At 41.6% G+C, this 27,905-nt stretch overlaps 1 protein-coding gene and 1 long non-coding RNA gene across 14 annotated transcripts in view; one reads left to right on the top strand and one right to left on the bottom strand.

Annotated features, from left to right (window-relative positions):
• SLC8A1 (solute carrier family 8 member A1) overlaps positions 1–27,905 on the top strand; it is a 387,431-nt gene that overhangs the window by 238,047 nt on the left and 121,479 nt on the right. The window lies entirely within an intron of this gene.
• Positions 8,417–14,700, bottom strand: LOC121044384 (uncharacterized). Its single transcript, XR_005797280.1, has 2 exons — positions 11,081–14,700; positions 8,417–10,975 (listed from the first exon to the last, which is right to left on the bottom strand). It is a non-coding gene; the product is annotated as an uncharacterized LOC121044384 (long non-coding RNA).

Below are 27,905 nucleotides of genomic sequence, written 5' to 3'. Positions count from 1 at the left end.
TCCTCCCCCACACAGAGTTCCTAAGCCTCTCTGATATTCTCATCTTCCGGACAGTTCCACTCTGTGGCTTTTCATGTGGCTGTGGTTGGAAAGTGTTGGGGCGCAGTTTCCATAGCCTTTTAGCACGGAAGCTAGACAGCCTAGCTTTGGTGTTACTAGTTTATTTTTAATCCTAGAAATGATGTTTGTGTACATAACGGGCAAATTTGGATAAATTAGTCCATGTAGATGGGGCTATGCACATAAGCGGCTGTGCCCTGGGTTTCTTTGGTGGAAGACGGTATGTGAATGTCATCACAGGAGGCAAACAGCTGGGAAGGCAGGGGCCCCTAGTCTCTTCCATCCAGAAGGACTGGCCTGCATCCTCCAAGGTCTTCTCATCCGAGACTACTCAGTGAAGGAAATGCACAAAAGTAACTAAATCTAGAAGCAGCAGTGTGGTGCTTTCTTTATAAGAGTCTGAAGGGCAGGATCGTAAGAGAGGTACGCAGACCCTAGCCTGAGTAGCGACACCCAGCTGCCCTGGGAGACACAGAGCCTGGCAGAGAAGCAGGACCACCTCTCTGTGCTCTGGCCAAGACAGAAGACTGTCTTCCAGCCGAGCTGAAAGGAAGAGAGGAACATGACACATTATTTCTTCTGCCTCCTCTTTGCTGTGTGAGCGTACCTGGCTGAATGACTTAGGAACTTCACCCCATCCTGAAGCATTAAATCAGAGAGAAGAAAAGTTCAGACTGAGCTTGAAATGCTAAGGTGTTATTTAACAAACTTATTTAATTAATTTCTAATTACTGAGCCTCGCTTTCAAAGTAAAAGCTTATACTTAGCCCTTATCAGTCCTTATTAGACATAGTAAATAGCATCAAATTTTGGACACCCTGTAAAGTACTTTGTGGCCTTCCACGTTGCTTGTTCAGTAACACCTTAGATGGCAAGCAACTTGTGCTGCGAGTGTTCCACAAGACGAGCAAATATTTCTGACCAAGATTAACTTGATAAACGAGCAATGTCTTGCAATGCAAGTAGTATGTGAGGCCGAATGTCACATGATCACAACTGAGCCAATGGTTCTTGATAGCTGCTTTGATATATGAGTGCTTTGGATTACAAGCATGCTTCCGGAAAGAACTATGCTTGCAGAGTATTTCAAAATACAGTTTCTGACATCCAGCTCTTTGTTCTCCTCCACAAACTAGTGAGCAGGACTGGGATTTGTGTACCTTGTGTAGCTTCTTCTTGGCTCATCTGTTCATAGGAAGCATCTCCTTATGTGTCTTGATTATTAAGAGTATTTGAAACATGTGCATCTTCCCACACAGAGCCCAAACTAACTCTGCATAACGCATCTTGTAGGACACATAGGGCATGCGTCAATATCCCCTATCTGATTTGCCATAGGCAGCAGAGTGAGCTCGAGGTTGAAATTAGCTCAGGCTAGTTTAGAACCACTCACTTAGCATGTGTTCTGTAAGTAAAACACAGAAATTACAAACCTAATGGTGAATAAGGAATGGGAAATGTTAAAAGGGCAATTCCTGGTGCACTGCCACCGAGGCTGGGCTGGGGATTAGGATTACACACCTATTCTAACTTGGCCAGTTAGACCTTCTAGGGTGACCTTCTAGACCCATGCAGCAGGATCCTCAGAGACTCAGTCACCTGACTCCATCCACATGGCACAATCTGCACATTGTCGGTGCTGGGATCATGTCTCCTGACGCCTACATCCTTGGAATCCTTTGATTATCTAAGGAGTCTCTATTACCACTTTAAGATGCTTTCATCTTTGTCTGCAAATGAATTCATATGAGAAAGGGGAGGGATTAGAGGAGTGTGCATAGAACCTTTCTATCCCTTATCTGCTTCCCATCATGGCCACCAGCAAAAGTAACCTCTCTAACTGATAATCTTATTTCAGGGACAGGGACCTATTACGGATCTAGTTTAGGTGTTCAAAATAAATACGTGTTGATTAGATGAATGAATAAAAGAATGAATGAGGACAGGGAGAGCCATGAGATGGACATGAGAATTAAAAATAACCGTAGGTCATCAGTAACAGTTGACTCTGCGCAGAAAAACCGGTCAATCAGGGGGACGCTCGGGGAAAAGGGTAGACCATGTCCGTCATTTTCATCGTTACATTACAGTGTCCTTCCCTAAAATTGCTCCTCAACAGATATGTGTTGAATTCATTCTTTCGGCAAGTATTTGGGTGCCTCTGACGTGTGAGGCACTATTCTTAGCTCATGGCATTTCCTTGTCCTCAGGTACCTTCTGCGTTCTGGTAGCAGAGACAGATAATCCACAAGGAGAAAAGGCACACACAAAAATGTAATGTCAGGTAGTGTAAGGAACACGAAACCTAAATAAATACGTTCAGTTAGGGGGATAGAGAGCGAAGGAAGGGGTTGGGCAGAGGGAGTGAGAGTGGTCTGAGTTCTCTGAGGAGGTGACATTTCAACTAGGTCTGGAAACAAGGGAGGGAAGAAACCACACAAAGATATGGAGTCAACCCTTCTAGGCAAAGGGTGCCGTAGGGGCCAAGGTGAGAGCTGGCTTGGGGAGCTGGAGGGACAACAAAGAAGCAGTGCTGGTGGAGCCCGGTGACCCCGGGGGGAAGTAGGGTGAGGGCAGATGGGAGAGGAGTCCTAGGTCATGCCGGGTAGGGCTCTGTTGGCCATGGTGAGGGGCCTGGGGGTCTTGGTGTAAGTAGGAGAGAAAGGTATTAAAAAGTTTTAAACATGGGAGTGACATAACAAGACACAGTTTTGAAGGATAACTGGCTGCTGTGTGGAAAGTGAGCCTGGGGCGGGGCAAATTTGTATGTAGGGCCATAGGGGACCAGTGAGGAAGGATTAGCATATAATCCAGGTGAGAAGGGAAGGACCAGAATGATAACGGTAGCCCTGAAGGTAATTTTTTAAAAAGTGGGGACTTTGGAAAACCAGCCTGAACTATTTAAAGGGTCCTGGAAAAATAGCACCAATCTGAAGTCCCACAAAGGGAGCCTCCTCCAGAGAGCTTCTTATCTAGGATCCTTTGAATCTCTGTGAATCTCTCTCCTTCACCACTTTTTACCCCTGTGATGGGCAGAATAATGCCCCCCCCCAAAACACACACATACAAAGATGTCCATGTCCCAATTCCTGGCACCTATGAATGTGTTAGCAGACTTGGCAAAGGGGACTTGGCAGATGTGATTACGTTAAGGAACTTGAGATGGGAAAATGATCCTGGATTTCTCAGTGGGTCCAGTCTAATTGCATGTGTCCTTAGAAGCGGAGAACCGTTTTTGTCTGGAGTCAGTGGCGACTATGGAAGAAAGGTCAGAGAGACACAGTGTTTCTGGCTTTAAGGAAGGGGCCACGAGCCAAGGAATATGTGTGGCTTCTAGAAGGTAGAAGAGGCAATGGAACTGATTCTCCCCTACACCCTCCAGAAAGGAGCACAGCCTTGCTGACACTCTGATTTCAAGCTGGTGATATCTGTTAGGACTTCCAACCTACACAACCGCAAGATAATAGATTTGTGTTGTTTTAAGCCCCTAAATTTTGGGAATTTGTTACATCAGGAATAGAAAATGAAGACACCCTCCTATGCCATCCCCTTTGTCAGAGCTCCTGGCACCACCTTGGATCTGAAGCTGGAGTTGGAAGGTTCCTGATCCTAGGATGGAGAAAGTGAAGAGATTCTTGCATAACTTGGGCTCTTGAATTTCCCCATAGACACAGTAGTGGTAATTATGGGGCTCTGGTCTCTTCCCAATACCTCAAGGATGGCATGGCTTCCACGAGTGCTGGCTTGAAAGCCTACTGATCATTTATCATGTGGGTTTTTGTTCAATTGCTCACTGTAGCCTAGGGGCTTTAGTCTTGGGACTCTTAGGGAGCTTCAGGCTCTCAGGCACACCAAAAGGCAAATGGTGTAAGATTTGCCATTCATCCCCCATGCCACAGGCCTTGGGAGACTTCAGTGTTCCACCTTCTCCTGCCTCTGCTTATTTGGTGCTTTCCAAAGAGTGACAGTCAAAATTACCCATAAGAAGTAACTGAAAGACATGGGGCACCTGGGTGGCTCAGTCGGTTAAGCGTCTGATTCTTGATTTTGGCTCAGATCATGATTTCATGGTTAGTGAGTTCAAGCCCCGCATCGGGCTCTGTGCTGACAGTGTGGAGCCTGCTTAGGATTCTCTCTCTCTCTCCCTCTCTCTCTGCCCCTCCCCCGCTCTCTCTCCCTTTCTCTCTCAAAATAAATAAACTTAAAGAAGTAACCTAAGGGCAACGTGGTGACGGGGAGTAACGACCTGTAAATTCTGCTGAACCCAGTACTCAGCAGTCCTCACACTCCATTGTAATCAGTAGCTTCCTTCTCCAAGACCTGACTGAGGTTCACATCTAGACTGAGCTTGGTAAGTCCTCTTCTTGTCTTCAGATTCCTCACCCAGTTCTATAACTTCTCTCTTTTAATAGAAATATCCAATAATAGAGTTGAGTCCTTAAAGCCTTGTGAATGCTTCCTACTCTTTTCCACCAGGTTCTCTGACTCTCTCAGGGTTTATAGTTTTCATAGGCACTTGAGTGACTGTAAACCATATAAACCATGTAAACTATGGCCACCATAGTTCATATCTGGAGTTCTTATGCTGTCCCAATTATGTTTCTTAATTTCATGCTGTTCTCTAAGCTGCAAGTGAGGTTCTTTGGAGTAGAAACGTGTTATTTGGGGGAGGTTGATAGCTTTTAACAAGTTTATTCCACACTTTATCTTTTGGGGATGATTTGCTTTATGCATTGTCTTGCTATTCAAACTTCATCTCTTTAACTTTTGGAATTTCTCTGACCCCTCTTAGCTGTGGGGCTGTCACTCACTGAGGGAGCCAGGGGAGCAGGGACCCTTTCAGGACTTTGGAGTTTGCTGATACAATGCAATTGTTTCCAGAAAGTAGCTTACCAACTGTGACCTATTTCCTGCCCTTATACATGTGCCTAGGAATCCAGATGGTTTGATTAAATATAGCCTCTCCTGGTTCTAGAGGGAACACTTTTCAGCGTGGAATATAGAGAATGAGCCACATGATTCCCATTAACATTAATGGGGAGTACTAAGGCATTCTTCATATTCTGAGCTGCAAGTGCAGCCCTGATGCTTGCTAAAGGGACATTTCTTCCGTTTATAGAACATCTGGCTCCTGGTGGTGTGCAAGTCCATGAAAAATTTCTTGCCCGAAGAATATGCATTTCGAGGCAGCTGGACATAGGCCAGCACTTCTCAAACTTTAGTTGCCATTAGAACCATTTAGTGAGTTGCTAGAAAAGGAGGTTCTGGGGCCCTGTTTTGAGGAATTCCACTTTAGTGAATCAGGCAGGGCCCAGGATCCTTCATCTTCAGCACCCATAGATTGTGCACCATGGGTTAGAGTCTGGGAAAAGTCACTTCATGTCTCCTCACTTTTGATCGCTCATTTGCTTCCAAGACCGCTAATGTCAGCATGGTAAGTTTGTTTTCAGGATTGAATGTGATCAAATGTGTAAAACACCCAGCACAATTCAATGACTGTGTTTTCCTTCTCCCTCCCATCCCGCTGACCAAGAGACACGTGCTCAACAGTAAAGGCAAGCTGTCATTAACCATCTTCTTCATGCCGTCCTGCTGACTGGACACAATATACTCAGGAAAATATGTGGGAAGGGCCCCGATTGTCACAGAGGAGGGCATCACTGTACAAATGGCTCCCTATATGCCGGACACACACCTGAAAGTCACTGAAGCTGTTCTTCTATAACACAAGACAAAAAAACATCTAGTTTGTAGAGTTGTTATGAGAATTCAAAACATGGTTAGTGATATGCCTAGCATTCCCCACCACGTAATAGGTGCTTAGTAAATGGCAGCTTTTATCATTTTTTTTTCATCCATTCATTCATTTCACAAATAGTTGCTGAAAACCTTCTGCACATCAGGTACTCCCATGGCTGCTGGGATAGACAGTCAATGTAAATTTCACAGAGATTACAACTGAATGGGGGGAAGTAGGCAAGTACTGGGGGTTGAGTACTTAGTGTCTTTCTCTGGACTGGTAATTGTGGAAGCAAGTCCAGGACGTGAGGAGAAGAAAAACATAGCATGCAGAAAAGTGACATGACAGGAAAATGTTAATGAAAAAATTGGTCATCGTATGTGTTATGAGCTCGCTTACTAAGCAAATATTCTTAACTTCCTGGGATATCAGTCCATGTATTCTCCCAGTCTACATCCCTTTACTTCTGTTACTTTCAAATAAGGGTTACAGCTGAAGTTATCTGGAGACATAAGATATATCTAGGGGACCCCTAGGTCCTACAGGGGAAGGATCTAGGGTCTTGTTAATGTGTCAGCAAAGCCTTTGCTCTTTTGTTTTCCTGTTTTATATTCCAGTTAATGAAAGTGCTTCAACATTAGTGGTGGTAGAGTGGTGATAGAAGAGCCCTCTTTTCCTTTCTTTTTTTTTTTTTTTAACTCTATTTTCAACAACTTTGCACACCTTTTGCCCGACAACAGGTTTGCCCACCTGCAAACCTGATGAACTGGGATTCCCAAAGTTTGCTGATGCACAAAACAAACTACAAGCCAGAAAAAACCTCAGCCTTGGCCCTTTGGTTTCACAGCTTTTACTTCTAGAAGGCTTAACAAATAACCTAAATTGACGAGATATTTCATCCTTCATCGTACCAGTTCAAGCCATTTGCCGATGAGCTAGCCATGTCTTTTAAACAATCCAACTTAGAGTAGATGCAGAGTACTAATTTGATCCATAATCTACTTGTGGGATACAGCATGCATCATGATTCAGGAAATATGATCCACAGGCATCAGCTTGCAGCGTAACCAGTATCATTAGCCTGATGAGGTGAAAGTATGCGATGATCCAAGGAGAAGGATGTGGTATGAAATGTACAGGAATCTGTGAATAGTCTCTGGTATGGAACTGGTAAGTGGCCACGCTGACTTCTCCTAACTGTTCCCTTGGGAAATTTTGTCCTAGAAGATGGGAGAATGGAAAATGGCAGGCACCATTCTCCAGGCCTTCTAATTTTCTTGTGTCTGGGAGCGATGGGCAGACTTCTTTCTAATGGTTTCAGGGTAGTTTCTATTTTTCCCTCCTGGCTGTATAAGGTCCTTACCCCAAACCTAAAAATCTCATGTGGAAAGGAAATACAAAAGAACTCCTCATTATCAACTTATTGTGGACCCTTGGTTAGGAGTTTCAAGTTAGGATATGGCTGATGAGAAAAATCTGAACCTTACTTCGAGGGGGTTGGTTCTCAGCTAGTGATAGACATATTGGGTTCAGACTGGCAAGCTAAAGAGTAGGAAGCCTGGGAATATAGTTCTTCTGCAGTTTTGGAAAAAAAAAAAAAAAAGATATACCTACATATGGTGGCCCAGAAGAGAAATCCTTATAGCATTTTGTAAATGCCACATTTATTTCAAATTAAGTTGAAATATGCTATGTACTCTAAATTCTAGAAACTTTTTGAACTCAGTCTTCTAGGGAAATAAGAACCATAGGAATTCGAGGGTCTTTATCCTCTCCTTGTTGAAGTTAGTGTTAAGTTTGAATTGATGTAACAATGGCTCCCCTTGGGAAATTAATTTGGCCTGTTTACCTTAAATGGACTGAACTGAACAGACTGGAAGAATTGGCCTTGAAAAGTTTTTACAGTGGTTGTTTTAGCGTATGTTGAGATCTTTGGCTTTTAGTAAATTTTTGTTTTTCTTTTTGCCTAGGAATTCCCCCAGTAAATAATTCCATGCTATAGAAATGTCATGCTCTCGAATCTTGGTGCCAGTAATGTAGGAGGGGAGGCACGCTGTAAATAAAAATTAATCATTTTGCAACAACTAAGCAGCAGCCTGAGTGCCACATGGGGAATGAATTACTGCCTTTGGTCCCGAAGAACATCACATAAATCATTTAAAAATTGATTTAGTTGCTACAGAGTTGCAGGCTTTTGATAAGGACCTCCCTTCATCCTGTGTAATCTTCAGGTCATGAACCTGCAGGCAAAAGAGAGTTCTGCAAAACGAATGAATCTTTTCAACCAGCTTTATTACCTTCCCACCTCTCTCCAACTTTTTTGTTACCTTCCATTGACCTTGGATCTGAGAATTTTCTCCCTACATCTGTGGCAAAAAAATTAATTTTGTTCCAAGTCAAGGATAAGAGGAACAGGAAAGTCAAATTTCTCTTGACGAAGTCACATCCACTGGGCTTTTTATTACTAATAAGTGATAAGGATGTCTGTAAGGTGGTACAAGAAGCATTGGCTTTAGTTTCATAAGACCCGAGTTTGAATCCTGGATCCAAATAGTTTTAATCTTGGGCAAAGTAGGATAAGCCAGGTTTTGCTGCAATAACAGACAACTCCGAAAATCTCAGTGGCAAAAACAACGGGCATTTATTTCTTGCTCACGCTGCATTCCATCAGTATTAGCTGGGGGCTCTGCTCTGCACTGTCATCACTTCAGGACACAAGACGCTGGACGGTCCACCTCCTGAAACATCACTCTACATGGTGGTGCAGGGAAGGGAAGATGGCTTTTAGGGGCTTCCACCCAAAACCAACACCTGCTTCTCTCTTCATGTTTCATTAGCCTAAGCAAGTCACATGGCCATATCTAATTTCAATGGGAAAGTGAAGTGCAAGCCTCCCCTGTGCCCAGAGCAGTGAAAGTATTGATGTTCTATCCCTTTAAGCATCAGTTGTCTTATCTGCCAGTCATATATCCTGCGCTCCTCTCCTCTGAGTGTTGCAGTTAATGAAATGTAGTGATTAATGAATATTGTGATTCGTTGAAATATTCAGTCTCTGTTGAATAATAACGTATTCAGCTGCTCTTATGTGTCACTTACCATGCTAACAATGCACTATATCATTTTATATTGTATTCACGACAACCTTGTATATAATGCTATCTCCTCTCTACATATGAAACTGATGCTTAGAAATGTAAAATAAATTTCTCATGAATCAATCGGCAAGTGGTCTGGAGCCACGACTTCAATTATCTGTGCCAACTGACTCCCCACCCTGTTCCATAAGTTGTTCAAACTTTAGATCACTCACTGAAGGCAGGTTTACATTATAGAACCATTTTAGAGCTGTCGTGGCCATATCATGAGATCAATCATGAGATCAATTCAATATTTCAATATCTTACCTTTTTGAAAATTACCAGGGGACCATTTGCTAAGAACAGTGTTACCGCACTGACCCCTGGGTACCTCTCTTCCCACTTCATTCTGTGCTTCCCAGGTAGACCTCTTCCTACCCAACTTAGCTGGTGAGAGAGGTGTCAGGAGAGCTAAATATAATCAAAATTGTAGCAAGTCCCTGATGATATCCACATCACTTGTTTAGAGCAGTTTGGCTTAGAACAGCTGTTTTGAACTCCATGCCCACCAGTTCCAATCATATAGGCATTATTTGACTGAAAGCTCCATGAACAACCATGTGCCATGTTCATCAGGAATCAAGAACAGTTCCTGGCACAATATAGGGGCTCAGAAAATATTTCTTGACTTGTATAAATGACCGCTATTATATCTTATCATTAAAAAAGACAGCATTGGTGTTTCTGTTTTATGGCTTAAAAATGGGTTACAGACCAGTACACCAAAATGTACCAGGAAATATTAGAATTCCCTGTGAATCAGAGACCACGCTTTCCAGCTGATTTTCATTCCACTACTGGCTTTGGTCATCATCAAACTTCAAGAAAATCCATACCAACGTCACACTTGGAGAAGAAGAACCAATGGTTTAAAAGAGACTAAGTGTTTATTTATCCTTTGTTGCACTGTGCCAAGAACTGTGATCGGCATTGGCAATGTAGTAATGAACAGAGCAGGAACACGTTCCCTGTCTCCATGGAGCTTACAACTCAATTGTGGGGCAAGCACCAAATAGACACTACCCAAAGGAAGACAAATTGTAAACTTTGGTAAGATTAGGAAAGGAATGACCTTCTCTTCTCTACCCCCAAAGCTTCCCTTATATCTGCCTCGTCATCATCTGTTTGTCTTAGGAAGACGTGAGAAGAAAATCTTTGTACTTCCTTTTGGACTTCTTGAAAGACCCAGTGCAAAGACTGAATTGCACCACTACACAGTGCCCACGGCCACATTTTCCTCTTCAAGGAATTCATTCACCCTTCACACCTGCACCCAAACGAGGGCATAGTATCTTGACATCGCGAGTACATGGATTTTTCCACCACTGAAAGGCTGATGTAAAAGCCGCCTCATTTTCAAGGTCTGCCAGATCTCCCTTCTGAAACAAGCATTGCCTAAATCTCGAAGAGCAGGAAACCAAGTCACCCTGGTGACACCTTGGGACTAAAGTCACCCAAAACACCCTAAAATTTTCATCACGTTTTGTTTGAGCATTTCAACCCCATGGGAAATCCAGCAGGATACCAATAGAGCAGTTTCTAATGCATTCTCCTAGATTGGTGCCTCTGCTTAGTATGAAGGAGAAACCTTTTCAGCCAAGGGGAAAATAAACAATAAATAGAATCTGAAAGCAGCTGAGAAATGATTGCCTCTGCAAGAAATGATTGCACACAAGCTGTTAGTATGTGTGCACAGAATACCAATGGCTCGGGCTTCCCCTGTTCTTACCGAAGAGAGGCTCCGCGGGGACTTGTGGGTAATTGATCTCAACACATCCAGTGAGCACACCCCAGACTGGCCTTCCAGGTAGCGTGATAGAACCACCCTTTCTACTGCAGAAGATCTTCACAGCCCAGATTTCCCAAAGCACAGCAAGGGCCATTTTGATCTGGATCTGTTGCAGTCTTCATGTGTGCAGCATATTTAGACTGTAAAGAAAAATATATGGGAGTCCTTCCATTTCTATTGCTTCCTGTTTCTTCACCAAACTATATTTCCATCTGTGACTCCGTTGGGTAATTCCACCCCTTTCAGTTTCTAGATGGAAACAAGATAAGATGAAAAGTTCATGAAAAAACTTTGAACTCTGAAATGTTTGCCCTATATCCTAGGTCTGATTATGAGGGAGAAAAAATTGTATACCTCGCTTTGTTGCCTGAAAGGGTCCAGATATATAAAATGAGCCACTTTGTTTCAAAGACTGTGGTTACCTGTAGAAGATCTAAAACAAACAAAGAAATAAAACTTCATACACACATTCAACTTCTCGTGTCAGAAAGGAAAGATAATATATTTCAGCCATGTCACATGTTAGACTACGTCACAATTGGGTTTAAAGGAACTCAAAGTTATTATTTCAGCCTCTTCTTTACTGGAAGGGTGAATTCATATTACCTTTCCTCCAGTGACTGTGGGTATAACTCATATAAATTTCAATGTTCTTGAACGAGAGGGAAGACTTCTAAAAGCTCGTTTATTTTGGTCTTTACTGCTAATGCTTTTGTGTCTCATCAGCCTAGATCAATCAGGGTAGGTTGGAAGTCCACAGGACCAAAGGGTGTTAAAATCAATTTGGTAAAGTTGGTCAAAACTGTTCTTTATCTTCAAAGTGGATACCACAGACTTGCCTTCCACAGACTGTAGACCTCTGAGTTTTCCTTCTGTAGCTGAAGTGACTTTTCAGTGAGTTCTGCACATCCCTTACCTAGCCCTTCCTTATGGGTTTTCCCTTGAGAAACAGCTTCCAGAATTAGATGAACAGGTTGTGGGGGATAACTTACATTTGTCTATGAAGAGGAATGGGAAAGAGGAAAGAGAAAAAGGAGAGAGAGGAAGAAAAAAAAGAGAGAATAAAACCTTAGTTTTACTTTGCTGGGCTAAGGAAGTGAGTCACCATTGATGTGTAAACGTTAGGTTGCAACACATCAAAGTGTTCTGATAGAAGCTGTCAACACCCTAGTTTACATTTTTCCACGGAATTCACTATCACCTTTCTCGGATATGAGACATAGGGCATGTGGATTTTGGTAGGAAAGATGGTTGGAAAAGGTCCTAAGTGCCATCCACCAGGGCTTACTCTAGAGAGAGGGTCCCTGGGTAGCCAGCAGTCAGCATGGAGTTATTGAACGCCTTGTGAAAAGATTAAGAGAAGAAGATACATGGTCGGGGGGGAAATTAGAGCTCATTGAGTCTGTGTGCTAACCTGCATGATTTGCCATATTTCAAGTAAAATGACTCTTGGCTCTTTCTAAAAATCAAAACCCAAATAAAATGAAGAATTACTCTACTGATGAGACTTAATGACTAACCAAACTGTCACAAAAGAGCGTCATCAGAAGATAAAGTTCTCTTGTGTGTGTAAAGATTGAGAAAAAGATGAAGGAAGGAGTGAGAAGGAGCCCTTTCACCAGGATAGAAAGAAATGGCTATTCAAACGAGGCGATATATAGGGAGTAGGGGTTCTTACCCTTGAGTGGATCTTGATGTCGGGACAGGGTAGGAGGGGCTGTTGCAGACAGCAAAGACCCAAACTTTAGGCTTTTCAGGTGTTTGTAATGCAGAAGGCTGCCTCACCCCCATCCTTGGAAGCGTTCCAGTTCAGAACCTCAGCCAGAAGTATCATAGACAGGAATTCTCTCATTAGTTGAAAAGGTATTTTACGTGACCTCCAGGGTCCACTTCAACACTTAGCAACCCAGACATCTAAGTTAGAGACTGCCGGTGGACTCTCTACAAAATCGTAATATTAGCACCTTACGTCTGTCTCATTGGCCTGGCATCCCTGGAAGGAGGTCTCCCTGCAGTACTTCTCAGTGTATCCGAATTTATCTGTAGAACTGTGCCAACCTGTAAAGAAATTGAATTAGAAAAGTATTGTTTCCATTTTTTTTTCTTTCTGGTCCAGTTACAGCCATCGGGGACATTACCTGGAAATTCGATTTTTATATTGAAAAATCAAAGCCCTTAAAGTATACTTCATCCAAGTCCAGAATCCCAAATGGGGTCTTGGGTAGAAAGGGAGGAAGAGGTGATGGTAGGAGATTTGGTGCAAAAGACCGTATTTCAAATTTTGGGACCAGCATGACCCAAAGAATTGAAGAACGAAATGTAGATGGCAGTTGTTGTATTTCATTTTGACATCTGAAAGGCGAGTGGCTTCCCGTGCATTGAGAGGTGCTTTGCTCCTGCTCTTGGCACACCAGCTCTCCCCGACAGTGGCAGGAACCCACCCCAGCGACCCGCTCAACGAATGAGGGAACAAATTGCTGAGCGTCACATCTGACATTGGAGATGTCAGTCTGCAGGCAGTCCGGAAAGCCGGGGGTTGTAATTTGAACAAAATGTCACTGTTTAGAGATTTTTTTTTTTTAACGTACTTTTTCTGTGATGATAAATCACAGGCCTGTGCAGGGGATAATAACACAAAATGTTTGACAGCTTTTCTTACAATTGTTTGGCATTTTGTTTGCCTAATTATTGTCAGCATCACCCACACTGGTAAATTGTTGTTGAAGAGGACTCAGTGGTGACTGTCGGAGTGTTCATCTGTCATTCTGCTCCTGTCACTGGGGTTACAGTTTGGACGCCACCGATCTTTGCTATGTGAAAGGCTTAATTAACCTTGGAGTCCTGTGTCTGTGTGGAGATGTGGTTCCACCATCCAACCAGATAGGAAAACACAGCGGAGAAAGTTGATGGAGAATTTCTGAAAGGTCATATTTTTTTTAAAAAGGATAATTTGCTTCAGTTACGTTCTTTGCTATACTGAGGGAAGGGCAGAGAAATCACTTGCCTTATGGGTATGGATTGGGAAATTATCTATTTGTGTAATCACCCTGCTTTGCAAGGGAAGGGAATTAATTGCTTTAATTAACTCCGGTAAAAACTAGATTGTCGCAGGGGGAGTGTTGACATGATGTGCTTTGCCATGATCTGATATGCTCTTGCAAATAGTGGCTATCTCTGTAATCATTTTTTTTCTCTGGAACCTCATTGGATGATGCTCCTGCTGTAAACTAAGGCTGCCTATGAGAAGGGTCAAAAAAAAAAAAAAAAAAAAAGAAGGAAGGAAAGGTCATAGAAAGGGTGGTAAAGAGCTCATTTCCATAAGTGTCATTGATTTTTTTTTTTTTACAGGCGTTTCATTATCATTTCTCAGGTTTCCTCTGACTCTGGCCCATCTACTTCTCCCCCAGTAGCTGATGACGAGTGAGTGGGACATAGTGAGTCAAATGCCATCATCTGTTTAGGAACTGCATGAAGGGAGCTTGTTTAAAAGATATTCCCCTGTACTGTATCTAAAAAGGTTTTCTGAAATATATGGAAAAGTGTCGATGTGTTAGAAAGCCTCCATACCACACCGGGGTTCATTTCAAATGAGCTAAGATCTGCAAGCAATTTTCACCATGCCTTTAGCTAAAATGCAATTACAAAGATTGTAACTGACTATAAGATCTAGGCTGAGAACTATGAATATATGTATATATATGTTTACACATATACACACATATATATGAAATATATGTACACATATATACATATACACATACATAGATAATATATATTTTTCCTGATGGACATTGTCCAATATTGGGGCAGATAGAGCTGCAGAGATTGTGGGGCTGGGCTAGCGATGGGCTTACCTACTGTTCTTTTTTAAAAATTTTTTTTAATGTTTATTTATTTTTGAGAGAGAGAGAGAGAGAGAGAGAGAGAGAGCGTGCAAACGGGGAATGGGCAGAGAGAGGAAGACACAGAATCTGAAGCAGGCTCCAGGCTCCAAGCTGTCAGCACAGAGCCCAATGCAGGGCTCAAACTCACAACCCATGAGATCCTGACCTGAGCCGAACTTGGACGCTTAACCAACTGAGCCACCCAGGCACCCCAGGGCTCACCTGCTGTTTTAAATTGCAGCAGTATTTTCCCTCCACCCCATGTTGTTACCCCCAACTACAGAGGGAGAAACACCAGAGGTGGTGTGATAGGCTGTCCTCTCCCAGGTGGCTTGTTGGAAAAACAGATCCAGCATCCCAAGCCTGTGGATGCAGCAAGTGCCTTTGGCCTCACCCATACAGTAGGCCCGGATATGTTCTGGGGAAAGCCCAGCTCAGGACCGAGGAAAAGCTTTCTGGCTTCTCTACAGATTATTTGCTTTCCCCTGACTGCTTGGCTTAAGCACCAGGAAGTGTTGAGTGATGTCAAAAACAAAAACAAACAAAAGAAACTTACCAAGCTCATGTATAGAACAAAAATGTGCCCAAAAGGGAATGTATAACTTAATTAGAGGAAACATGAATACTAAATATATGCAATAAAAGACTATATAGATGGTAAAAACAGAATTATTTCCATTAAAGAGCATTTGAAAAGAGAACTTTCACATTCACTTTGACAATTTTGTCATATATAAATATATGCACATGTGTACGGCTGTATCATAACCATTATATATTCTCAAATTCACAAAAGTATACCTGGCCAATGAGCCTTGGTTTTAAAACATGTTAGAGTTAAACCTTTAGAATCTCGGGGGGCGCCTGGGTGGCACAGTCGGTTAAGCGTCCGACTTCAGCCAGGTCACGATCTCGCGGTCCGTGAGTTCGAGCCCCGCGTCGGGCTCTGGGCTCATGGCTCAGAGCCTGGAGCCTGTTTCCGATTCTGTGTCTCCCTTTCTCTCTGCCCCTCCCCCGTTCATGCTCTGTCTCTCTCTGTCCCAAAAATAAATAAACGTTGAAAAAAAAAATTAAAAAAAAAAACCTTTAGAATCTCAAGGAGCCACCCCCACAAAAGTAAATTTATATTCCATATCTCTCCAGTCTTCTTCCACAGAATTTGCAAAGTGTCCTTAAGACAGTGTTGACATGACATTCAGTTAGGAGTGGGAGGGACCAGTTTCACTGGATGTTCATTTTAGGAATCATATTAAAATACTGTGTATCTCATGGTTTTATAAGTTACTTACAAGGTCACAAGGTAGCTTTTCACAGAAATATGGTCATGTCACTGCCTCCTGGTGGTTATCCTTCTTGCGGCTTATGTTGGATTTCTGTGTTCCAGCACAGCCCCAGGAACAGCTCCTCGGGTCTCTCAGCCCCATTCTCCCAGTTTGCAAACAGGGATGACCTTACCATGGCCCTAACTTCAGTTCTGACACACACATGGACACAGGTGGGTGCCAGTGAGGGCACTAAATGGAATCATTGCCTCCATTTTTTTAGCAGAAGTCTCTTGGGCTCAGAGTAATCACATTTCCTCGCCTAACTGGTGGGAAGAGTATGGCACTCTATTTACTTTTCCACCACAATTCTTGCCTCAGAGATATATTTTGGGAGCACAGCAATATTCTACTCTTAATGTAACTTGTCAACCAAGGTAAAGAAGGCATCCCTAAACTATTTTCATTCTTCTCTTAATTCTGCACATATTTTCCATAGCAAAATTATAGAATGGTAAAGCCAGAAGCTCTCACTTTTTAAGTGAGAAAACCAAACTCCAGAGAGGTAAAGTGACAGACCTAAGATCCCACAATTGCAAATGGATGACCCTCAAGGACTCGGTTCCCTGACACTAACTCCAGAACACCGTCCCCTACTCTACCTTAGTGGAGATCTTCTCTACACAAAATTGGTTGGAAGAGTGTTTTACGTTGTCCCTTTGAATGTACGTGACAAGAGATAATCCAATAGCTGGGAGGCATCCTGAGCTTCTAGGACCTCCCAGAAGCTGAGGCTCTGGATCCCTGCCATGGGCTGTGTCTCCAGCTGGTTTTCTGCCCACTCACAGCCTGCGAATGTGCAGATGGTGAGGATATCATCATTTCCACCATGGAGGTGGGGGAGAGAAGAGACACTGTTTCGTTTTAGTTTATTTCTAATTCCTTGTTGTTTGTCATGTTAAAATTCTCTCACATTTGCAGATGTTAACCAACAACTAGGGGGAAAGAATTCTTGTTTCAAGTGCAGCCATAGAAATGGCATAAGAAAAAAAAGGATCTGTCATTTATTAAGGAGAGAGAAAGCAGAGGAGGAAGGAAATCTAGGAAGAAACAGAAGAATTTGGAAAGAGACAAGGTGGAAGGAATGGAAGAATCCATGACAGAGCTCAATCCCATACTGTTCTTATAATTAAATGGTGCCTTGCACCTCAGCCCAAATGTTCACTCTGATAGAATTGTCTTCTCATTAGCATATGCAAAATTACAATTGCACAGTATGAGCTCTCAGGTAGAGATGTCCGTATTACCATAATGAGCCTGTCAATCTTGTGAAAATGAACAGAAACCAATATGCCCACAAAAGTTTACAATCTCCCAAGAGTTTGGTAGATCTGACAAGTTAACCAGCTCTTCAGACCAGCTAGACCTCACTAGGATGGCATTACCTTGGAGTGGGTATCTTGTAGGTTAAGACGCCACTCTCTGCAGTGAAATTTGAAATAAAAAAACAAGTAGATTTTTAACCCAATTCTATAAAGAGAATGACATTTTTAAGAGTTGCAAACAGTAATTCTTTGCTGCATTGAACTTCATGTTGTCTGATGACCTTTCGGAAGAGGAAGAGGCTGTATCTGTGTGACGCAGCACTGTAACAGCCTGCAAAGAATGCATGTTTAACATCACTCGTTAAGAGCAACTTGATAGGCAGTGTTATGAATTCAACGTGCCAAGTCTGGGCACAGAGCATTGGCTGACTTCTTACAAAGTGGTGTTCTTTTTGACCCTTACAATGTAGGGAAATGACTTAAGACCCCAATCTCGTTTCTATTTTTAACCTATTGATGACTTAGCAATTGGAAAGAACTCTTTTTCTTGTAATGTGTAACTTACCAGTGCTAACATTTGCCTTCTGCTTAGGTGGAAGCTTCCCAATGAAGTTAGAGCTGGTTTGCAATCTTATTTTGTTCCCTTTCAAAACAAGCAACTTCTATGGTGACGGGTTTGAAGACACACATTAAAAGAAAGGCATTTTCTTTTTTAAAAAACTTGCAAACAAACTTGCAGATGTAGAAAGAACTGTTTCATTGTATCTTGGTTTTGGCAAACTTCATTGTGCTCGCCTCAAACTGCATGAAAGAATAAACCACAAAGTTCAACATCTGAAACCAGATTCACATTAATAAAGTATAAATTCTTATATGGACATATTCTAGAAAATTTGGAGACAGACCTTAATAGAAGGAAGAAAACAGTAACCTCTAGTTTTTGTATCCATCATTAATGATCACTGTTGGCTTATTTATCGTTTGCTGAAGAGCTTTACAGATGTATAATCATACTGCATATATGGTGGTGTAAAAACACAACATTTTTCTCACCGAAGCCTATAATGAGAGCATTTTTCTATACCATGTACTGTAAATATCTTGAGGAATGGGATCACTTGAAACGCCATTGCATTTATCTGTAATGCCTCGTATGTGTTGAAGCTAATGTGGAGGAAATAATGGCATCTGGATATGTGGTTGGATTGGATAAACTTCTAAGAGGAAAGAGATGTAAGTCAGATGAGACTTAACTCTGTATTTACTTGTTAAATGGTGACCTTCATCAGTCAGACAGACTCCGTTACTCACCCTCTCCCCCAACTTCCAGGCATTGCCCTGCCTGGGAAACACAGAGTAAACACAGGCTGAAAGCTTGAATTAAAAGATCTCCTATGAGACCACTTCCTCACACAGCTGATCAAAGAACAGAGGGTAAAGTAGTGAGGGAATCGTGAGACAATCCATAGGCCTTTCAAGCTTTGTTTCCAAGTGATTTACTAAGATGTCGTCCCTGGGCGGCTAAGTTCATCTCTCAGGGACGCAGATGCCCCTCTTTGGAAGAAAGATGCTTCTATTCTTGTTTTTCCTCTCTCCCTGTCTGCTCTTCTGAAAAGAAGCATGCCATACAACAATGAAGAGGTTTTCCACATTAGCCTTCTTGCCAAGACAGCCACTTCTCTTTGTTTAAGTCTGTTTACCCGGTCTCTTTGGCAACATGAAGTAGAAGTTGACATTTTTTTGTACCGCTGACTAGCAGGTTTGGTTTTTCCTTTGTCTGAAGCTTATCCACCTCACACACTGAGCTTTTGTAGTGAGTTTTTTAAATGCAGTCTAAAAAAAAGAAGAATGATTTTCGCACCCTAATATTTTAGTAGTATGCCGTTCAGACATCCCGTATTTTAGCGGGGTCTCTGAAGCAAAACCTTCAGTATGATTATTGAACAAAACATGTCTTCTTTATTACAACTTGCTAACATTGAACTCTGCTCTGTAATTTCAGGAGGTTCTGTAGATCCATACACACGCTGCTGCTTGATACCTTCATGGCAATGGCCTGTGGGGGCCAGAGGCTGAGAAGCCAAGAAAACTAAAAGGCCCGAGTGGGAATCAAACTCCTACCTCCCTTAGTTCTATGATCCCATTAGCGGAACTACTGAATATTCATAGGCACTTTTTTGCATGTTAACATACTTACGGTTTTTTTTCAGCTATATAGCACTGAAGTACTCTGGGAAAACATCCCACCTGTCCTTCTCCAAATCCCAAATTAAATATGGGCCATAGAGACTTGGTGAGGAGAAAGAAGGTTTCTTCAGTAGCAAATCACTGCAATGGTGACCCAAAAAATATTCCAGGGGTGCCTGGTGGCTTAGTCGATTAAGTGTCGGACTCTTGTTTTCGGCCCAGATCATGATCTTACGGTTCATGAGTTCAAGCCCCACATCAGTCTCTGCTTGAGCCTGAGAATGCTTGGCATTCTCTCTCTCTCCCTCTCTCTCTCCTCTGCTCCCCTTATCATGCTCTCTCTCTCTACAAATAAATAAACATTAAAAAAATATAAAATATATATTCTGTCTGTACCTCTATTGAAAAGATTAATTGGACCAGTCATTCTTATTTATTTATTTTTGTCCAGAGTATTTTAATTGTAAAGTGCCAGTTAATAATCACCAACTTTAATGAGAGTGATGTTAAGCACCAATTATTTGCCAAGCACGTCCTAGATTGTTTTATCCAGTTAGTACTTACAATCTCTTCATAATGCATATGCTATTCTCATTTTCTAGATCAAGAAAGGGAACCGCAAGATGTTAAGTGATTTGTCTAATGCCACCTATGGAGAAGACAAGAACTTTAACTCAACCTAATTCCAAAATTCTATTCTCCTTACACCATACTAAATGTCTTCCCCCCTAATAATAAAGCAGTACCTAAGACACGATTCTCTGTATTTCCAGACAATTTTTATTCTGCTAACATTTTTAATATTCATCACAATATCCATTTAACAATTAGGGAATTGTTTCATGGGTTGTTAATTCAGGGTATGAAACAATGGCTTGGTTTAAATTACTTTAAAAATGTCACACACACACACACATGCACACATACATACACGTTTTGAGACTAGATATCTAGATTAATAGATTTGAATGTGTACTTCTTAATAGAGCCTCAACACTTTTCTTTGAAACAGCTATCTCTACTTATCAAAATACTTTTTTTTCCACAAATAAAATCCACAAATTGAACATCCATGAGTCATTTCCAGTGAAGTCTCCACCCTTCCTTGTCTTAAATAAGGTCTTGGTAGCTAATCAGATCAGGAAGCATTTTGAGCCACATAATACATTATAGTTTGTCAGTACTCTCACTATTTAAATGATTCTTTGGCAATTTTTACTACCATACAACCTGAGAAACAAAACAATGGTAATATTCCCAACTTTAAATTAAAAATTTCTTAAAAAAAAAAGTTCTTTAAAGCATGGATATTTCCATGGATATTGGAAAGCATGGATATTTCTTGAGGATTCATGGAGAATAATGCTTCTCAGGGTGGGAAATGGAAAAGTCAGCACCTCCTTTCCCTCCTACCACCTTTTTTTTAAAGTTTATTTATTTATTTTTGAGAGAGTGAGCAGGGGAGAGACAGAGACAGACAGAGAGAGAGAGAGAGAGAGAGAGAGAGAGAGAGAGAGAGAATCCCAAGCAGTCTCCACACTGTCAGCACAGATCCCAACGCAGGGCTCGAACTCACAAACTGTGAGATCATGACCTGAGCTGAAATCAAGAGTCAGATGCTCAACCGACTGAGCCACCCAGGCACCCCATCCCTCTTACCACCTTGATGGAGACTGGCAGGGAAAGGCCCAGGCTTCCCCACTTACCTGAGAAGCACGAAAGCTTTTGAAAATGTGAAACATGGTAAATTATGCGAATGAATCATGCAGACACTGAATTTTGAAAACCACTGATGTCATGGGACACATTGTTTTGTTTTTCAGCACTCATCCCAAGTAAAGGTACTTACAATTTTGTAACTGGTATTCTATTTATTTCAAAAGGTTTTGAGAGAACTACTTTCAAGACTGTAGGGGCATTTGTAGATCAACAGGCCTGTTTTCCATTTGGTCAGCATTGTAATGGAGACATTCCTGATGGGCTAATGGCAGCCCTGAGAGGGGCCACACCAAATGAATCCATCTGTTTAGTTGTCACGGTGACATGCAGCTCTTAGCTTGGTCTCCTTCAGGGAGTCATTGTTTTATTAAATAAACTTCTCATTCACCTGCCTGTAAGATCATGAAGAAAATTGGAAGGAGCCATAATACCATCTCCAGAGCGATATCGTTTTGCGGAATTAGGTTTTCATCAGTTTGTTTCCTAGAAGGTATTGCAGCAGGACACAAAGGGCTCAAGGGCACAGTCCTGTGACATTTGGCAGGCTTACCCCATCTTCGGCTCATCCTGTTCTCACCGAATGTCCCTAGAAATAAAAATCCATTTTGCCCCTGGTGGATGGGGAATCATCCACAGAAGACATCATTGGGTGTAGACTTGTTTGTTTGTTTTGAAATGGTTTATGGGCGAAAACGTTACTTTACAGTGAACAAATAATACAACAATTTCAAAGCCAAAAATGACCTAAGATTCTCAAGATTCCAGCTACATCTTCTCTATCAATAAGCAGTAGGTCATATTCTGGCTTCTTCCCGTCTACCATCACCTTAATTTGGTCACAAATGTAATCCATTTATTCCCATCTATATGTCACTCACAGGAGACTTATTAAACCTAGGGAGAAAACAAAACAAAACCTGACATATCTTATTATCTCCCCCAATAGGATCTCAATAGGAAAACCTTAAAATAAATTTCAAATGACTATGGAAAAATGCCCCCTATAGTTGGTACTTGATGTTTAATACACAACCTGGAGTATTTAGTTTGCTTAATATGCCTTAATGTCCTCAAACACTGAATTTTTAAATTCACTTATCCCCTCAAAAGTGATTTTTTTTTTAATTCTAGAAATAGTTTCAGTGTGATAGAGAACTAAGGTTTAAAAAAAGTCAAGCCATCTGTTTTAATGAACTCAGAATCACTACCTTCCATCAAGCCTCAAGGCAGGAAATAGACACAAAATATCATTGCAACATTTTGTTGGGAATTGAGCATAGCAGACACAAGTTTATGTTTTTGCCTCTGAATCTATTACAGGTGATAGAGGAGGCAGCACTAAACCTGGAGTCAGAGAGTCTATATTTCAATCACAGTTCTGCCCTTAATTACCTGTAAGACCTTTAGCAAGGCACTGAACTTCTCTGCAGTCTGGTGAAAGTCTTGACCTCACCTTTAACACGAGGACTGGAGGAGATAATCCCTGAGGTCCTTTTCTCTTGTAAAATCTAATTATTTATGCATATTTATTAGAATCCGATGTGTAAATTTGCATTTTTCTATTAACATATTCACACAAAATCTAAAGCAGAACTATAACCTGGAGTGATTAAAATGTTTATCATTTGAATGCCGTCCAATATAGTTGATGTGACATATATGCCCCGAGCCTTTTTTCTTCATTTTTGTGGCAACATCTGCTGCTCTTGCATTTGGGAGAGTCTATTTAAATAATCACATTAATAAAATCCATGCCTCAGACCCATCTCTATACACATACACCCACCCACCACACACACACCAAACACACACATACACAAGTCCACACATCTTTGCTGTGTTCTAGAGTTGCTTTGGTCAGGCTTCTGTATTCTGACATTAAGCATTTTCAATCACCTGTCAAGTGATGTGAAGCAAAGCCCTTCTGGATGTGGCCTAGTTGACTGGTCAGTACAATGGTGGGCCTCAGCTAAGCAGTGCCCCTGGCATGCTCTCAGGGGGCAGTAGACTTCTTCAGTCCAGCCTCCAGAAAGCCAATACCCCATGCTTGGAAAATTCACCAAGACCCAAAGCCTTCACATAGTTAAGAGTTGATCCCAAGGTACCACCTCCCCCCTTCTGCCAAGGATTCTCCTTGGCAAATTCTCCTCTGGCGTTATAGTCTACAGGAAGTACACAATGGCCTTTCCACTCTAGCAAGTTTTCACACTAAAATGACTGTTTCCCACCCGTTAGAAATTACATTTCAGAAAATGTGGGGAAAGAAGGAAGAATATGAGGCAATAATGGAAAAAGCTCTGTTTGTTTGTTTTTGTTTGTTTGTTTGTTAATAGAAGTCTGTTAGACTGCAAGCTTTGTTAGGCACTGACAGCAAGATCATGTTTCCATGTCCTGGTCGCATCTGACCATTTTCCTTGAAAGGGACAGAATTAAAACCGAATTAAACAAAGTTCTCTCAAACGTCATTATGGAAGCCCAGGAACAAGGAGTCGGAATTTTTTTAAACAAATATTATGTTGAAGAGAATGCAAACCTCCCGTGAACAAACGGACTTAGTGTGAAAGCAGATCAAAGCAATAAGGGTTCACCATCTACTTTCTGAAATGAATTAAACAGCAGCCACTTTTCCTTATAAAAGGTCTCTTTGGAATGCAGTGTTGGAAACACAACACACTCAACTGGCAGGTCTTAAAGGTGGATGCACAGAAGGATCGACTCCTGAGTGGACCGACCAGCCCAATGTCTGGGCCACGCTGCTCTGATCTGAGGTTCTGCTTAATGAAAGTCAAGGAAGAGTACTGCAATGAACAAAGTCTGCAGTGGGGACTAGTTGGAAGCATTTTGAAATGAACCGGATTGTGTAGAAGCCAAGTAGAAAAACATCGTCGCCCTATTTGACTCTGGCCAAAAGTTGCAGGATTACAGGGTAAACCCAATAAAAGCAGGCATTCTTAAGGGGAGTCAAGACCGCAGTCTGCATATTTCAAGTTTCCCCTGTTCAAAATGGGTTTCTAAAGCCAGGGCTGGAGGGATGTGTATCATGAGCTTGTAGTGTGGGTGCAACCACGGATCCGCAAGAAAGGCAACTATAGTCTCTATCTGGAGCCTGTGTTTGGTTTTTTTGTGTTTTGTTTTTTTTTTCTTCATCTGAACTTGTCTGTGTATGTGTGCAGCTTAAAAATTAAGTTACTGACTAGCTAGGAAAGAAATATTTAAAATCTGCTAAAACTCTTAAAAGAAGAGAGGTTAACTAAAGAGCTGTTTTATCAACTAGTCCAAGATAGATCATATAGTGTAACAACTAAAATCATAGGCCACTGAGACAAACCTGTCAAGTCCCAGTTCAGCTACTTCCTAACTGTGCCAACTTGGACAAGTTGCTTGACCTCTTTAAACATCATTTAATGTTTCCTCATTTATAAAAGAGGTTTTAGAGAATAAAATAATGTAATATATATAAAACAATCAACATCTCTCTGACACATAACACATAATTATATATAGTTCTATTAAAGACTATAATAAAATGTAAGCTATTGTTGCAGCTTAGAAACTGGACATGATGTCTCTTTGGGGACATTTGCCATTATCGTAAAACATTTGTTTGCATTTATCACAATAGGCATCTCAAGAGAGCGGCAAATAGGGCAGGGAAGGAGCGATTTATCTACTTTTTAAAATTGGAATGTAGTTGGCACACAAATGTGACATTAGTTTCAGGTGTGAAACAGTGAGTCAATAAGTTTACACATTAGGCTGTGCTCACAAGTGTGGCCACCGTCTGTCACCATACAAACACCATTATGGTATCATTGGCTGTATTCCCTATGCTGTGTCTTTTATCCCTGTGATGTATTCATAATGGAACTGGAAGCCCGTGTCTCCTACTTTCCTTCACCCATTTTGCCCGTCCCCTCACCTCCCTCCCTTCTGGAAACTATCAGTTTGTTCTCTGCCCGTATAGGTCAGATTCTGCTTTTTGTTTCCTTGCTTTCTGGTTCCACATATAAATGAAACCACACGGCATTTATCTCTCTGTGTGTGACTGAGTTCACTTAACATAATACCCTCTGGGTCCATCCATTTTGTCACAAATGACAAGAGCTTATCCGTTTTTAGGGCTGAGTAATATTCCAGATAGATACACATCTCACGTCTTTATCCATTCGTCTGTGGATGGACGCTTGGGTTGCTTCCGCATTTTGGCTATTACAAACAATACTGTAATAAACATAGGGGTGTATATAAGATTAAGTGATTTTTTTTTAAAGAGTCAACTTTACAAATAAGATGAAATCAAATGAAAATATTAATGCAACGACATGCCTTCTCTGGTTTGGTTTCTTCTGCTGAACTAGATCGTTCCAGTGAGCCTTGTGTATTAATGGTTCTTCTCTAGGCAGAAACAAACAGATGAGTACAGCATAAAGTCAGAATGTGCAGAAGTTTTACCTTGTCAAATTCCATGCTTTGCTAAATTGTCCTCCCAAGCACTCTGTCTTGAGAAATTCTCACCGATCTACTTGAGGTTTACACATTATTCTCTCCAGGTGGGCATTTCCTGTTTCCTGTTTACTTTTACTGCGAATTTTGTCACAAGATAAAAATGGCTTGAACATATCTCTTCGTTTACAGGCACTTCGTGTGACCACGTAGTGTAGCGTGTGTTGGGCAGAAAGGGGTATCAGGAATAGACCCTCAAAACTAAAGAGGAGGGTGTCATGTTGGGGAGAAAGATCTCTTATCTAGAATAGCACAAGGGTTAGAATTCCAAGCTGGGTGCCACTTCCATGAAACTGTGTCAATTCAAGTGGGAATGAGTCTCAATTTATACTGAGTTACTTGTATTTTGATTTTCCATGGCTGTAACATATGTTTGTATCATAGCCCATTTCAGCTTGCTCAATTATATTGGTTTCCTATTTTTAAATAGCCATTTATATAATTCTTTCAAGAGCTAGGAAGCTACCTTTGAACACTGTAAATCATCAAATGGCCTCTGATTTACTGGATTTACTAGATTCCTTATCACTTGGCAAATATATACAGCAGACATTTTCCAAAGAGTGAGTGCACAGAGTCTTATCCTCTAGACATTCCTTCCCTTTGTTAAACACCCGCGGGATCACTTGGGACTCCAGCAACTCTTTCCTTAGTAGGAAGACGCCTCAGGATCTCAGGAGTGCCCCCGTGTGGCTGCTCCAGAGTGTAACTGATCCTCTTTCACTGATTCTCCTGAGGCTGGCTGGGGTTGCACTCCACAAAGAGCAAAAGCCCGGCTGAAAATTGAGGCAAACCTGTTCGTTTCAAAATATCCAGCAGTAGGAAAAGGCCTTGATCATTTGGAGAGGGGCTGAAATTGACTAGTGCTTTGTGTCGGATTTTTTTTTCTCTGTTTTTTTTTTTTCTTTTCGGTTTTTCATATCATGCACAACACTTGCCTACCCAACTCCAAAAACAACATTCTCTCACAGCAATTGCCAGGGAAAAACATGAGGTGGAAAAATCAGAGTAACGTCTTCCCTTAGGGCGAGATTATACAGGAAAAGTCACTGGACAACTCCCAGCCTGGGTTTCATAGGTTGGCAGGAAAGGCTGTCATTACCTTAGCGTTGTTGGGAAATTTAAGAGATAACAGATGTGAAATGTTCAGGATGGACTCTCACGTAGTAGTAGGTGCTCAATAAACAAAATGGCGGTGGTTATCCTGTGGCCCTCTTCATTTGCATGGAGTCTTTCCTGATTCACCTCCCATTGCTAAATCCAAGAATCCAGAGCTTCTGCTTACTTCCTAATATCCTAGGGAGAAGGTCTGGAAGACTTCAAATTTTCTAAATAGGAAAGCTTAGAGGAAGCAATCTAGCTGGAATGTAATGCTTGCAGCTGCGTTTTCACGGCTTTCCATTAAATTGCTCAAATGTTCGTTTTTCGTATCAGAGAAGGCGGGCTGCTGATGGAGAGTTGGCCCTCCAACTCCAGAACCTTCTGCACTCAGTAATTACTCAGAAATGTCACAAGCTGTCTACAAGCTGTCCCCATTCTACCTCCTTTCCTTTTACATTGTTCCTGATTCAGGTGGTCCTCTCGAGGTCTTAGACATGTTTCTTTATCCTCCTCTGTAGACCTATCAGGGGGAGGTCCTAGAGCATAGAAATTCTTATACCGTCTGAATATTTTGTATCTGTCATGGGGGAAAAAAACATATTCAATTCTAAATGCACAGCAGAGTTGGTGCCCTTGCCACAGTGAATATATTTGGAGTGCACAGGCCAATCCATCACAGAGGACGAGTGCAATACCCTTCAGAAGATATATGGTGCTGATGTCACTTTGCATTCCTTTTCTCGTTTTCCTGGAGTGAGGTCATGGGCCACAGACTCCATTTGAATGGGTTTCTTAGTCTAAAACAGGTAAAACCAACTCTCAAGCCATGATGTCACTAATATTTTGATAGCGAAACTTAGACTTGAGAAATTTTTCCAGTTGCTTTTCATGAGTGGGAAATCACTCCAGTAAGTATTGACTTAGTTTAGTCTAAACATTTAGGGGTTTCCTTAGTATCCAAAGCATCATAGCTACTTTACGTAGAAACTAAGGGTTCTGAAATGGCCCGGGCTAACTTTGCTCAGAGACGCAAATTTAGCTTCCTTTTTTTTTTTTTTTTTCTAAGCGAGCGTAGAAAGTCTTGAACCGCGTTATGGTTGTATCCCTCTTGGTCTTCTGCTATTATTGAGTAATTATAGGCAGGGTATCTTAAAACCTCTGGTCTTTGGTCTGCTCCTGACAGGATGAATAAAGCGAT

The sequence above is a fragment of the Herpailurus yagouaroundi genome, unplaced genomic scaffold (genome assembly GCF_014898765.1).
Source record: "Herpailurus yagouaroundi ecotype Mexico unplaced genomic scaffold, PumYag 188, whole genome shotgun sequence".
Taxonomy (NCBI): Eukaryota; Metazoa; Chordata; class Mammalia; order Carnivora; family Felidae; genus Herpailurus; species Herpailurus yagouaroundi.
This window is presented reverse-complemented; position numbering and strand designations above follow the sequence as displayed.